At 41.2% G+C, this 15,169-nt stretch overlaps 1 protein-coding gene across 4 annotated transcripts in view; it reads left to right on the forward strand.

Moving 5' to 3' along the window:
* serpinh2 (serine (or cysteine) peptidase inhibitor, clade H, member 2) overlaps nt 1-15,169 on the forward strand; it is a 107,608-nt gene that overhangs the window by 58,322 nt on the left and 34,117 nt on the right. For 2 of the 4 annotated variants that reach the window (XM_051428722.1, XM_051428723.1), the window contains one exon: nt 10,352-10,453. The exons of the other annotated variants lie outside the window; for them this stretch is intronic. The gene's annotated coding sequence lies outside the window, so the exon portion shown is untranslated. The remainder of the gene's footprint in view (nt 1-10,351; nt 10,454-15,169) is intronic. 4 annotated transcript variants of the gene reach the window in all.

Consider the following 15,169-nt stretch of genomic DNA (forward strand, 5'->3'; position numbering starts at 1 on the left):
TGAAATCCACAAACGAGCAAGGGTGCTCGGATGCCGAGCAAACACTTGGACAGCCCTGAACTTGATTCACTGTTTCTCCTTCATAACCTCCAAGTATATGAGCCCCTGCCTCGTCTACAAGTGTCTCCTAAGGACACTCAGAGAGACGGAGGAGGAGGAGGGAGGAGAGAAGGGATGTCTGACAGGAGAGAGGGTCTGCCGTAGACAAAGAGAGTTGGAGGGATGGTGGCAGAAGCAGAAGGAGATGCGGAGAGGGGTGGCAGATGGAGGAAGATGAGAAGTGGGGCGCTTGGGAAAGGCAGAAGGATTGAGGGTAGAAGAAACGGAGAGGAAGGGAGACGCAGACACAAAGAGGAAGAAAGGCAGACGGCAAGACAGAGGGCAAACTGAGTTAAAGCAACCAAGGCAACCAGCAGCATCTGTGATCAATAATATGCGTCCAATGTGTGATATGCGGAGCAGAGCGCCAGCCGGGCTCAGGCCTTGGATATGTTGCATCGCTGCCACCCACTGCAAAATACTACGCCTCCTGGAACAGGATATTGTGCCTAAATAATAAAATAAATCACTTATTTTCCCTTCTCTTCACATCACTCTCTGTCTTTTTGTCTCCTCATCCCTCTGTGTCTCTGTGCCGGCAAGATAAATAAAGAGATGTAATGAGGAATCTCAACCTTGTGAGAAGCAGCCATTGTGTTCTTATATTGCAAGTTGTGAATAGTAAAAGGCCCTCGCTGTCTCGCTCTAGTCAAGACACAATTCGGCCAAAGACAAATAGGCACTTGGATAAAATAAAAGGTGGGATTGGGGGGGGGCCTTGAGGATATTGAAAAAGCAACAAATGACCTTCTCCAAGTTTCATCTCTTCCCCTTGTCTTTCTGCTTGTTTCATTCTGTGCCTCTGCCTTGCCGTCTCCCTCTTTCCCACTCACTCACCAGCTAATGGTTATTTACCTTGTTGGAAAGGGCTTCGCTTTCTCACCGGAGAGATGGACAACAGGACGTGAGCAAAAGCCGAGCGGCCACGGGAAAAATAAAAAAGACAGAGAGAAAAGAAGGAGCTGGCAGAAACGGGAGAAAAGAACGAAAAAATATATCATTCATGTCGGTCTCCCCGGTGACACCGACTCTCCCACCCACTCTCCCTCACAGCTGTAATGGAAGTGAAGGTTTGGCCACAGACAGAGAGGGGAGAGAAAAAAAGAATTACATGTCAATATTTGTTCCCACTGGCTGCCTGGATAGAAACAGATACATTACATTCTCTTAGTCTTCATCCCCCCCCCAAAAAAAAAAGCCAATTCAAGAGCTCTACCTTTGTTTGAGATCAAGAGGACTTTGGGGGTCGCCTGGGAGAAAGCAGACATGGCAAGATAGTGAAGGAGGACACCAAGGAAAGGTATGAGTGTAAGGGAAAGGGGGCGAAAGGATGAGTAACACTGACAAACAATGATTTTAAGGCCACAGAATGGGAATAAGCGGAGAGTGGACATTTCCCATAGCAAGTCTTTGGAACACAAACAATGAGTCAAATCATTGTCCAGGCCGGCTACTTCTCTATCTCACTGACTACAGGCTGTATCATCAGTACGAGCAGTTATTGCTCTCGAGCCACAGGCTGTCCCTTACTTGGAAATTGCATTGGCTATACGAATAGATATTTCTTTCACTGTATTCATTGAGGAGACTACCAAGAGAAGAAATATTTACTGCACTGCATGTTGGGTTTTGTGCTCTTTGGAATAAATAGTAAGACTAATATCACACCTACAGTTTGCTTTCTGGTGTCCAAACCACAGTCTGCTTCATTATATTTGTTTTGTTAAGGTCGACAATACCTCATTACCAGTAAGCTGTGGCTTGAAAACAGACATTACGCACTATTTCCTTCTTCAAACCATTATTCTTTGCCCAGTGCACCCATGTAAAGCCACAGACTGTCCTTTGCTGAGGAACAGCTAGAATCCTTCCCTCCTGCTGAAAACAAGCTGCACAGACTAGTAGCGGCTTTATTGGACAGAGTTTTAGTAATCTGTCATCCCAGTAAGTCAGAGTTTATGGCGTGTGTTGATGTACCTGTCTGTGCTTGTCACCAAATTGTTCTTATTTGGCATGACACCAGTTATGAAAACAATATGAAGAAACAGCTTGATACTTGTGTCAGTCCAAGTTTCCAGTTTGTCTCCTTTATGTAAAGGAAAAGTTGAAGGAATTTCCAAAGTCTTTGGGATACATTGTCTGGGAACCATGAATGTCTGTACGAAATGTTGTGCCATTCTATCTTTTAGATAGGGCTGTGTGTTGGCAAGAGTCTGGCGATACGATACGGGTTACAATTTGATGCATATTGCGATATTGTCCATGTAGTAGTTGAGATATTAAGATGGGATCAAGGTGAAGACTGAGCGACAGATTACATTTCGTGCGCATTGAGGGCCACAAAACTCAACAAAGTTGTATGGCATCTACAGTTATTTAGGGCCATCTGAGTTTGACTGGCATTGTTGCAACAGGACCAAACAAAGCAATAAACTTGACCGCTTTACGCTTGTTGAATCCCAACACACAAGTAGCAAAGGGTTAAACTGGCTAATATCCTTCTGTGTGCAACAAATTGTCAGCCTCACTAACTCAGATTCAATATTTCATCATGTTGATACACACTACACTACACAAGGCCCCAGAGCTTGTCGAAAAAGGGTCTGTGAGCCGGTTTGCGTGTCAGGATTGATGACATGTGTGACACCAAATAATTAATTGGCCAGAGGCGGTCAGCCCTTCCTATCAGGCCCTATTTGTAAAAGCTTTTTGCACTTACAAACAGCACTTACAAATCAATGCAGTTCTATCTAACAATGCTTGCAGCCATCAGAATATTGAATGAGACACATATTGTTAGGGTCATCCAGAGTTGTACGGTGGGTGCAGCCAATGTCTGCTTTAATTGTGTGTCCCTCTCGCACTGAGCAAACATTTCGAAAGGTAGTTAAGAGTTATCTGAAGCAAAAAGCAACTCTGGGAAAAGGTAATAAAACAGGTGTGGAAGACCCTTTAGTGCTTTAGGTTTACTGTAAAGGAAACTGGTGTTGCATTTAGATGTATCACTGTGGAATTATTAACCTCATTACTGACTTTCAGTCACAGTTTTTCTCTACCCACTACCCTCTAACCTATTCATCATTCAGAAGTTTTCTCAAAGTCAAATCTTTAGATCCAAATCAGGCCTCATGAAACAATGATGTTGATTGTCACTGAGGCAACAATTTTCTTGCGGCACCAAAGGCGTTTGATTGTGAGATTAGAGTTGCAGTCATTTAACGCAACCTGAACAAAGGTTAATTGTGGAAGTAGATAAAAATTATCATGCCATTCAAACTAATCTGTTTGGAATAAGTTGTCTATTTAGCATCATAATAATTCGCTTTTTGCACAGAATTTGTATCACCCTGGGCCACGCTGGAATTTGCAATAATTGCACCATCTGTCTGTGTTCTTAATCCCGTACAAATCTGCCATGTCTGTAATCTGTAAAATTCCATCAGATTGCCATAATTTGCCAAAGACACTGATCAATTGATAATTTGTTCAAGGTGAATTATTTTTTCTTCTGCACATTTCTGTTTTGGTTTAGCGACATACAGAGGCTGCTGTGGAAATTCCCAATGAAAGCTTGATAGTAATTTGGGTGCAAATTCAGGAGGCTCATCTAGCTGCTCAGCATGAGGACCTATTATATTTCTCTCGTCTCTAGAGATAATCCTTGGGATTAAATTAGAGTGAAACACTGATTTGTTTATCTGCTGGAAAGGCAATACTTGAAACATAAACGTGCATTAGGTTAATAAATCATAAGGTGCCCACGTCCGCCAGTGTAAATGTGGCAAAATCGAACATATGGAAAGAAAGAAGATCATGCTGCAGATGAGAATTTAATTTCGAGGCAGAGTAGTCCAAATGTTACTGAGGTAAGAGAAATTGTCCACTGGATACTGATTAGCATTTTTGGCATGAAATCAGTAATCTCTGATGGATTATATTGTGAAAGCCTCCCTGCAGTTCTAATTACATCCAAGTACCACGTTACAGTCAGACTACTAGAAATAAAATCGTACATTAATTTACAGTTTAGATTTCATATTTTGAGGATTCTGTTGAATTCTAATGAGTAAAACATGTGTGCTGACGTACATACCAATGTTAAAATGTAAAGGTCAAGACCAGTGTAGGAAGGTCAAATTGCAGAAACACCTTGGAATGCCATCGCTAGGTAGTCAGAGCAGTTGTGGTTTTGTACTTTGGATTAATTCAGAACTACTGTATGTGGCATGCAGTCCTGAAAGCCCTTCATTCTGGGACAGGGTGCCCTTTTTAAATAATGTAACCTTCAGAATGTGAGAGGTGACTGGTTGTGCTATTCACTGTACTCATTTTAAACGCTCACTTCAAAACATGGCCCCAGGGGCCTCATTTGAGTATGGACAGTGCTTCACAGTCAACATTTGACCTTTAAAGCCCCAAATGGTTTTTCCTCAGTTATTTCACTGTTGCATATGCACATTTCCCCAAAGGATATGGATTGCAGATGGCAAATAGCTTTTTGGATTGTTTTCATTCATATTTTCCCCAGCGCTCTCAGTCCAGTTCAAAACCTGATTTGTAACCTACTGTTTTTAGAATAAAACAAATCGAAAGCGGACTTTTATAAATAAAAGATAAAGGAACATCTTATCTTATAACTAAAAAGCAGAAAACTCATGAGTCTGTTTTCTTTCTTGAGAGTTCTTACAGTGTGTGTCAATCATTCTGAAAAGGAAATAGCTCCATGTGTTGTTTTTATCATCTGTAACATAGTCATGCTTCTGCTGTTGCCACACAGTTTGTGCCATGTGCATTTTGTATTACTTTGTCTGTAATTTTATATGTGTATTCCCTGTAATATCAATGCAACTGTTTAAGATAATAAGAAAAGAAAAACTGGGGCACACACTGTACTGGATACATATGGTATGTACACATGGAGGCTAATACACTTTTAAAGAATTGCACATTTATAATGGATGGAAACCATCTCTCCCTCTCAAAAGTCAGAGATAATCATTTTTTTCTGTTAAGGAATCAGATTGACCTCTTCAACCCTTCCTGGCATTTTGGAGGAAATAACTTTTTTTTGGCTTATCACCTCTGCCCTAAAGAGATTTGCACGCTACTGGGCCCATGCAACCATATGATTTCAATCTCACCCGATACACTGATAGCGATCATCTAAAAAAAGAAAAAAACACATTCCACCTAATATTGCAGCATGCTGTAGCAATCGCATAATACTGTAAGATGTATTTCCCCACACTGAGGGAAAAAAGCCATCATCACAAGGGAAAAAAATAGTTCTCATAACCAGAGAAGGTGTTTATTACATATCTGCAAGGAGAAAAATGGATTTACAACAGCCACGGCTGAATCTGTATGCTAATTTGTCTCAGAGCGTTAGCATGAGGCATTCCCTCACATTCCGTGAGACAAACATCCACCTCCTTCTTGATGTACACTTTACATCACAAAAATAGCAGCGCTCCACCTCCTGGCAAGAGTTCATGATGCGGACACATGGAAAGATATGGATACAAATGCAGCGATGAATGTAGTGTTACAGAGAATTATTAAAGACAGACTGAAGTGCATTCTTTTGATTAAAATGCAGTTATGTCTGGTAGAAACTGTCATAAAGCTACTATAAACATAGATTGCCACGTTGTATGTCTGTAGATGAGGGATTTTTGGGTTACAGCTTAACTCTTAGTTTAAAGGGTCAGTTCACAGAAAATTATGAAATCTCTCTCACTTATACCTGTATGCAGATCATTTTAGTTTTATGTGCTATGGTTTTGAGATCCCTAGAATTTCTGACAACACCCTAGTCCAATAGAGCTGTGGTTTTCAGCCTTTTTGGTATCAAGGACCCCCAAATAGATACACATCAGGCTGCAGATCTGTATTTGATTAGATGTAGTCTCAGGGATCCCCATCTATACTGTAGATTGGCAGATTAACAGTGAGGAGTGTGAAATGTTTGACCTTTTATACATTCTCGCATTGGGCTAACTTTTAGCCAGTGTAATAATTCCCCATTTTCGGGGGAACCCCTTGAACCCTCTAACCCTGGTGGTCCCCGGACCCCAGGTTGAGAACCACGGCAACAGAGGTGAATTAAGTTTTCATTTTTGTGAATTGTGATTCAAAAATGAAAAATGTTCTCTTTCTCAATCTCTTTTTATCCCATCTCAGTTAAGTGTCTCAGTACTATGGATAATCTACACACATCACAACTTTCAAAGGAACTACTTTCCAGTGAAGAATTAGTCCCTATAAAACTGTCACTTTGTCAAACTGTCCTTGGGTGATTCAGACACTTTTTCTAGGAAGACACGTGGCTGTCAGTTGGTTTTTATGTATTCTTTTAAAGGACCAGTGTGTAGAAATTAGCAGCATTTAGCAATGTAGTTTCAGATTGCAACCAACTCGCCTCACCCTCCCCTTCCAAGGAAACACTACTATGGCAGCAAAACTAGTGACAATTGCAAAACGCCCTATCTAGAGCCAGTGTTTGGTTTCTCCATTCTGGCCTGTCGTAGAAACATTGTGGTTCAAAGCGGGCCCCTCTGTAGATAAAAACATGTTATTCTGAGGTAATGATAACACTATTGTAAAACTATTTTATAAACTATTCTTATGTTCAGGTGATTATAAACTAATGAAAACATAGATATGTATATTATTCCTTTTCTGCCAATAGATCTTCCTGAATGTTCCACACTTGACCTTTAAATAAAACCACAAACGATATAGCATGCACCCCCATGGTGTTGGGATGGAAGCAGAACTCTCAGATATCGATATTCCAAAATGTCAGCGTAGCTCAGTACCGCTAGAGGTAAGTGAGAAAATGTTTTTTTGTCATTTGGGTGAATCAACCCTTTAACTACAGGTCAGTTGCTTCCTAATGCCGAATGCATTGATTGCTAGCATTATTATAAAGCTCAGGTGCCACATGACAGATGACTGATTATACCCCTCTGATAAATTTTGGAACAACAAAGAGTTGCTGAAACGTATTGCCCATAGGATAACACTGATTGGCAGACTTATTAAGAAGCTCAGGTGCATGGTGGTAGTGTTCTTAATAAATGGGCCCAAGCAGTGTCAGATGCCCATCAGGGTACAATAGAGGGGGGTGACAGGGCTGGGCTGTCCCATCAGTCACAGTGCGGTGGGGGGTCAGAGGTGACCCTGGCACCCCATCTGGTTCAGAATACACAGATAGACGAGAGGAGGGGGGGAGTGTGTGTTGAAAGGAGTGGTGGTGGTGATGTTGCTGTTAAAGGGGGGGGGGTCAGGAGCGTCTATTGCTTATAAAGATAGATACAGAAGTATGGGGCCTGCTGCATGTTCATAGGAGGGACGCATGTGAACACACTCTACATCTGTAGTGTGTAACTAGAGCAATTCACACACACATCCTCTCCCAGAGGGGTGGGGTCAGGGGGTGATCTGTCACACAACCCACCTCAATTGTAACAGATGGACACACACACGCATACAATTCCACACACACAGTCTCATGTCCCAGTGAGGCTGGCAGGGTCCTGACCTGTGTGACCAGGCTAGCAGACTAGGCAGGCATATGGGCCAGGACCCCTGGGGGCAGCGAGATAGACAAAGAGCTGTTTGGCACAGTTGGACGATACACGCACATAGTTTACCCAGCTTTTAAGTCGGGAAATGAAGTTTTTGCACATTTTTGGTACAGCAACATATTACAAGAAACGTTTCTTTGCCATTGCTATCAGCCTGGTGTTTGCTACATACCGTTATTGTTCCCTTTTAAAAGTCACACACAACCCGATTCTGATGTGAAAGTGTTTTTGTTAGTTCAGGCAGGAGCTGGGATGAAGCAGGTGCTGGTGGAAGTTGGCATCGTAAGCTTGGACGAGGAAGGACATACATGGGTAGGCATGGCTGGGTCCAAATTAACATGGGTTGGCTCATCTGCTGCAAACTGTGTAATTTATATCCCACATCAGTGGGTATAATTCCGTTGAATTTATTTTTATGTATAGTCATTTAGTTTTTTGCCGTGGGGCGGTAAAATTAGCAGATGGCTTCAAAAAACAATCCGTGCGTGTTTCTTCATGTTTCTCTCTTAAAGGTGCATATGCATACACATACTGTATACAACAGTATATAACAGTAACAGTGGCAGTTTAACCAGTCCTGTACTGACTGAAAAAGGCCTGTGACTATCCTGCATAGACCAAGATTTAGACTAATTTCCCGTGTTTCAAACAAAACACCAATTTACCTTTAAAGAAATAGTTTGACATTTTGGGAAATACGCTTATTGGCTTTCTTCCTGAGAGTTAGATGAGAAGATCAATACCACTTTCATGCCTGTATGCCTAAATATGAAGCTACAGCCAGCCAAAGATTAGTTTATCTTTGCATAAAGACTGCAAGCAGGAGGAAACAGCACCTCAAAAGCTCACTAATTCTTTATTTTTTGGGTGTGGATTTATTTATTTTTTTTCTACCTTTTTTATTGGATATTGACAGGTGAAGAGGCAGACAGGAAACGGAGGGAGAGAGAGGGGTTTGACATGCAGCAAAGGTCGCCAGCTTGAGTCAAACCACTGACGGTTGTGATGCATGCTCTGAGGCAGCTCTCTGTCTGTCCCGCCCACAGCACTATTTGATATTATATTGATGTTATTTGTCGCAAGTAATAGTGATCTTTATTTTTAGATAACACTGAAAACTAATCTTTTACAGAATTTAATTAAACATAAAGTACTCAGATCTTTAACTTAGGCAATAGTAACAATACCGCTGTGTTAAAATAGTCCTTACCGCTCTATCTTCAATTATCACTATCCATTAAAGGCACAAAAAAAAGGACAGATTTCTTTGTGCCTTTAATGGATAGTGATAATAATAATGAAGCACAAAAGTATTAGTGTCAAAATATACTAAAGTACCAAAAGTAAAAGTGCTAAATGGCCCAAATGCAAAGAAACTACTAACTGAAGTTATCAAATAAAGTAAAAAAAAGTAAAATATTTGCCTCTGAGATGCAGTGGAGTAGAAGTATAAGGTAGCATAAAATGGAAACTCAAAGCCAGAATATGTTGTGATACAGTTGAGTCTTAACGTTTTAAAAGGTGACACCAATCTACACACACGGTGTAAAACACTCTGTCCCACTGTGGAGTTAATTTTCTCTGGTTTCATTTGTAAGTTGCATTCCCAAGTGCCTCCTGCTGATTGGTTTTAGAGAACCAACCTGGTCTGCCTTCTACTGATCGTCAGCAACCTTCACCTGTGATCTTTCCTCTCTTATCAATAGAGATTAGCCTTCTCCTCACATTTACCATCTATCACTCCATCTATTCCAAACTCTCACGCACACACGCATGCAAAGACACGCATATCTATTGCTACATGCGATACACACAGTCGATCAGCTTGAGTTGAAATCTCTTCACTCCCCATTTACTCCTGACTGTGTGTATGCATGCATACAGACACACACACACATACACAGAACTGTGAGATGTGCACAGGAACAAATCACCAGCTGCCAGCGGTAAATGAAGATATAACCACTCCTGGCCGCCATGTACCTCCAGCAGTGCCACTTAATCCTGCCATAGGATCTAATGTGGATGGACTTTCAGTGATGGAGAAAGACATGCACTAACAAACACATCCACTCGGGCTAACGGTGATTGACACGAGCCGCACACATCTCCTCTCTGTCTTTTACACACAGTCAGACACACAAACAGGCCAGCGTGCAGAAACATCACCCAATCAGTACACACACACACACACACACACACTCCACACATCTTATTACAACAGCTGCAATTGCACTTTCTGTGATTAAATAGTTAAAAAGACGCGTTGTTTTCTTTTTCAACTGCTGCCAAATCTTTGATGTTTATCACTGAATTACATTTTGCCAAGACAGGACTTTATGATTCCAAGGTCGTAATACACCATACAAACACACACAATGAATACAATGAGTGTATGACTGGTATCTAAAATTGGAAATTGCAATGTAAAAAACAACATTCCACTTTTGTGTTATACTGCAGTGTCGTATGGTAAATGGATGAATGAATGAATAGTATTATGAATGTATGTCTCTAACTTTACTGGAGCTGTAAATGTCAGTTTATCTTAATTTATTTAAGTTAATTTAAATGAAGACTCAATTTCCAAAGTGGAATTTGGTTTTTCATTTTTATTAAATATCTTTTGGTGGCTTTTTTCCTTCTTTTTTTTTAATTAGCTATGAAGGCCAACAATTGAAGAGGGGAAGAAAGAGAGGGGATGACACGCAGCAAAGGACCACAGGTTGAACCCATGGCTGCTGCAGTGAGGACTCTACCAGGTGAGCTTACGCACAGTGGTACTTTGGAGCCACTAGCATGGCAACATACCCACAGCTACAGTGCTAACATGCTCCAGTGTTTCCCAGACATTGATTTATTTGTGGCAGCATCAATATCAACAGCCACCACCACATATTGACTTTTTTTTCTAAATGGGTAAAATCTAAATTTATGGTAGAGCTGTGTGCAGCACATTGATTCGTTCAGCCCCTCCTTGTCCCGCTCTCGTCCGCTGTCTCTCTCTTCCTCTCACATACGCATTGACAACGTCTATGAATAGCCCCTCCTGTCCGAGCACACCATTGACAGGATATATAAGGGCCAGAGTTTCCGGGTCTGTAAAGTGAAGCCAACGCGGAAGTGTCTTAAATCTGCATTCTATGTAATGGTCAGCTCCACTAGCTGTAGTAAAGAACTATACCATGCAGTCTTATGGAGAAATAACCTGACTTTCACTTGATTTATTAAATTATGGCCCAATTCATAGTAAAATAGACTATAAAGCAGGGTATGCTTTAGGGTGTGGCTACCTTGTGATTGACTTCTTCTCAGTGAGTCCAGCCAGCTCACTTCATGAAACTCAGATCAAGGCAGTGCTGATCAAATGTGAAGCAAGATTCTGTTAGCTGTAGTACGAGATTGTTTGTGACCAGGTGAGCCTGGCGTGCCAATGAGAGCAGCTCAACTCGCAGTACGTCACATCTGTAGGCTCAGACAAACTGTCATGGCTACGACCATAACGCCAAACTCCAAAACAGTACTCCACAAACCAATGGGTGACGCCACAAAAGGTTCACGCTTGGTGCATGCTCGGAATTCTATTCTAAAAACATGATCATGTGCAGAAGGATACATATACAGTATTATCTACAAAATAATTTATTTAACATCTCCCTCGGCCAGCTCGCTCATCTCATTAATTGAATGATGATGACATAATGTTTACCCTCATCACCATCTTAGTTTAGCATGTTAGACGGCTTACATTTGCTAGTCAGAACTAAATACAAAGTACAGTTGAGGCTGTATTGGACAAATAAACAATCTGACCTGTTGCTAGTGTTAAGAGTTAAAGGATAAGGGGTAGTTAGGTAAAATTAAGGGATATTCAAAGATATTATAATTCATCCTGAGGGGGACATGAATCTATGTGTCATATTTCATGACAATCCATCCAAAAGTTGTTCAAACATTTCACTTAAAACCCCAAATGTCAAGCTCAGTGGGTCACCAAAGTCATTAGGATTCACCATCAGGAAACCTTGAATGCCTGTCCAAAAATAAGGGAAAACTTTGACCGGCTTGTGGCACCAGATGAAAAGCCAGGGGATCACAAGATTCCTCCCCTGAGGACCATGGCTGCAAAAAATGTTATGTCAATCCATCCAATAGTTGTTGAGATATGTCAGGTGACAGACAGACAGACAGACAGACAGACAGACAGACAAGACAGACAGACATTGTTATCCCCAGAGCCACTAGCATGACTAAAAAAAACTATGGATCCTTCCACAATGTCGACACTCTCTCTCTCTCTCTCTCTCTCTCTCTCTCTCTCTCTCTCTCTCTCTCTCTCTCTCTCTCTCTCTCTCTCCCTCTCCTCCTCCTCTCCCTCCCTCCCTCCCTCCCTGTGTCAGGCTCTTTTGTTCCCTGTCCTCCCTCTGTCGGGGTCTGTCACCATTGCCTCCATCTGCAGAGAGCAGTGATCATCGTTAATGACAGGCGGGCTTTAATTAGCCCACAGTAAACAATTAACACAACAGCAAAAAAACATTTCAATGCAAATCACATCCTCCGATGATAAAGTGCTGCAACAATATCAATGAATACATTTGCCTGTAATTAGGAATACCTTCTAGGTTAGTTCTGTGTGTATGTGCGTGTGCGAGCAAACCATTGTGTATGTGTGTTGTCTTAATAAATTCCTTTAAAACTGTTTTCCTTTCCACTTTGCTGGCCTTTTGTGTGACTCACTCATTAATGCTCATACAATTGCTATTTCAGTAATGGATGTCTGAAAGTAAAGCCATAGAAACTACAATCAAATGAAGCTGAATGGGCCGCAGATGAACAGGGAAACAGGATACACTGAAATAGCTTTCTCTGTATGTCTGTCTCTCTTTACTTGACATGTTTTTAAACACATCCTATTTATTATTTTCAGTGTGAGGAAGACGGATTCAAACAGACAGTTCATGACAGAGCGTGGAAATGAAATGTGGCAGAATGCCAGGAATAGCATACAATGACACAAGTTGCATTGTATGTGAAAATATATCCAGCCTTGAATTGCAATTACATTGTTAAGAACAGGACAAAGAATTACAGGCGGAAGGAATTAAGTCGTATTAGACCATCTGTCATTTATGGGTTGTCAGACCCCAGAGAACATCTTCTCTCTGTTGGTGATTTGGTATGGTGAGCCTCTCCATATGCATCACACTCCCCAGATCCCTCAGTCACGGTTGAAGTACTGGACTCCAGCATCCCAACAGTGTAATATGATGTCTGGCTAACAAATTAATGACAGACAAATGACATCGATCCTTGAATGCACTGGCTTTTTGTTAATTGCCACAGAGGAAGTAATGGGTCTTGGCTAAATCTCAGCTAAAGGCCATTTACACGTAAATGATCAAAGTTCCCACATGGGATGAAACAAGGGCCTACAGTGGTATTTTTTACTCTCTGTCTTTTTTTTTTTTTTTACAAGGGGCTTTAGTAAATGGCACGGAGTGAAAACGGAAGTCTTGACACAATAAATAATTTGTCATCTTCGGGCGGTGATACCGTGGGTTTTACTGCTAGTAAATTGAAATGCCTTCTCTGGTGTAGCAATATGGCAGCTGATGGACCTGTTACAAACCAGACAACAGCAGAAATGTCATTTCCAGCAAATGCTTCTGCACTCTTCTGGGTCAATCACTTACAAATATGTCACCTTGTTTTGACCTGTAATTGTAGAGCCTCCCCTCGGGCCAGTCACTGAGATATAAAAGAAATAGCAGCGACCACATGTACAAATTATGTATTTGGACAAAAGAAAAATACTTCTCGACACTGAATCTGCTGTTTATTGTTAAAAATGTGCATGCCTTCACGCGTGCTTTACACCATGTGTGACGCTTGATTTGAAACCACAGCCTTTTTCATGACATCATAGCTTTCAACAGCCTAAACTCACTTTTGATAGCATGTATAGCTGTGTGAATAAATAGCTCTTTCTAAAAGCTTGATTTTATTCCAGCATGTGCAGATTGTTTTATATAGTTAGCCACCCATATTATACAGAATTGTGGGAATAAAAGTAATCATAAATTTGACCCACTTATGTATCATCATTCCTATTTAGGCTATTATGGATTGCAATAGACAGTATACTGATACATATGGCTGTGTGTAACACCATCCACATTGCCTGTGCCAGATGAAGAATGGAATGAGTCTGGGTTATGTCCAAACGAGATTAAACAGGGGAGTGTTGACATAAATAATTTTGGGAATGGGCGTTAGGCCTGCGTGCACACACACACACACACACGCTTTCACAATGACTCAGATATATAAATGTATAAATCAGCCGTGATGAATAGATATTTCAACTTTTCTGCATATGCAGATGTTTAGTCCTGAATCTACGTAGTGTATTAAGCATCTGGCCCAGGGAAGAAGAACAGCCTGTTGGTGTGTCATTTTACAAACCTAAAATCTTGCTTGTGAGAGTCTATTTCTAAAATGAGGGTGTGTATCATATTCCATTTTGAACCAAACCCGTGTTGTCTCCATCTGGATCCCTGAGCCCAAATGGATTTTGCATTGTCAAAATTACCACTTTGATTTCAGCCCATATTGACTCCATCCCTTTAAGGGCTAAAATCACTCTCCCTTTCTCTCTCGCCTCCTTTTTAGTCCATGTTTTTCATGGCATCTCCATTTTGGCCCTGTTCTCCCATTTTACTCCCCCCTCTCTCTCCCTTTCTCCATTCTCTGGAGTAATTGCATTGATAGTGAACAGTGCTGCTAATTAATTATGCAACAGCCGAAAATTGAGGTGAGAGCGAGGGATGAGAGGAGGAGAGATGAGGTTTGTGCCAAATGGTCTACAGTAGGGAGAGGAGGGAGGGAGAGCGAGAGAGAGACAGGGAGAGTGTATGAAGTACTTTGAGAAAAAAGCCAGATGGGAAGCAGAACAAAGGGAAGGCACAAGAAAATGAGGAAAGGAGGAAGATGAGAGGCGAAGAACGTAACAACTGAGAGGTTATGTTTGTAACGAGGATCTGTCAAAATGTGAAGATCAACAGCGTGGAGGCAAATCAGGGCTCTCCTGCAGAGGAAGATCAGAAGGATGGATGCAAACACTGGTGAAAAAGTCAAAGGGAAATTTTGCTGGTGAGAGACACAGATGTGTTTCTCATACTTAACATATGTCCCTATCCTCCACTGAGAAAATCCTATGAGACTGCTAGATCTGATGGACTGGGGCCAGCTTGAAAAGTACTTGTACTGATTAAAAACCTGAGTAAATATATTCCAAAATGACGACTTAGATAAGATTGTCTTTTCTGAAAATATCTTTTTATTCCTTGTTCAGGGGATTAGCAGAGTTGCTAGTATCTTAGCTGCAGTTTCCAATAGCATGTGGCGGTTTAACTATTGAAGCTACTCATTAATTTACACAGCCCCAGCAGCAGAAATAGGCTTTTATATTAATTAAC

The sequence above is a fragment of the Dicentrarchus labrax genome, unplaced genomic scaffold, assembly GCF_905237075.1.
Source record: "Dicentrarchus labrax unplaced genomic scaffold, dlabrax2021, whole genome shotgun sequence".
Lineage (NCBI taxonomy): Eukaryota > Metazoa > Chordata > Actinopteri > Moronidae > Dicentrarchus > Dicentrarchus labrax.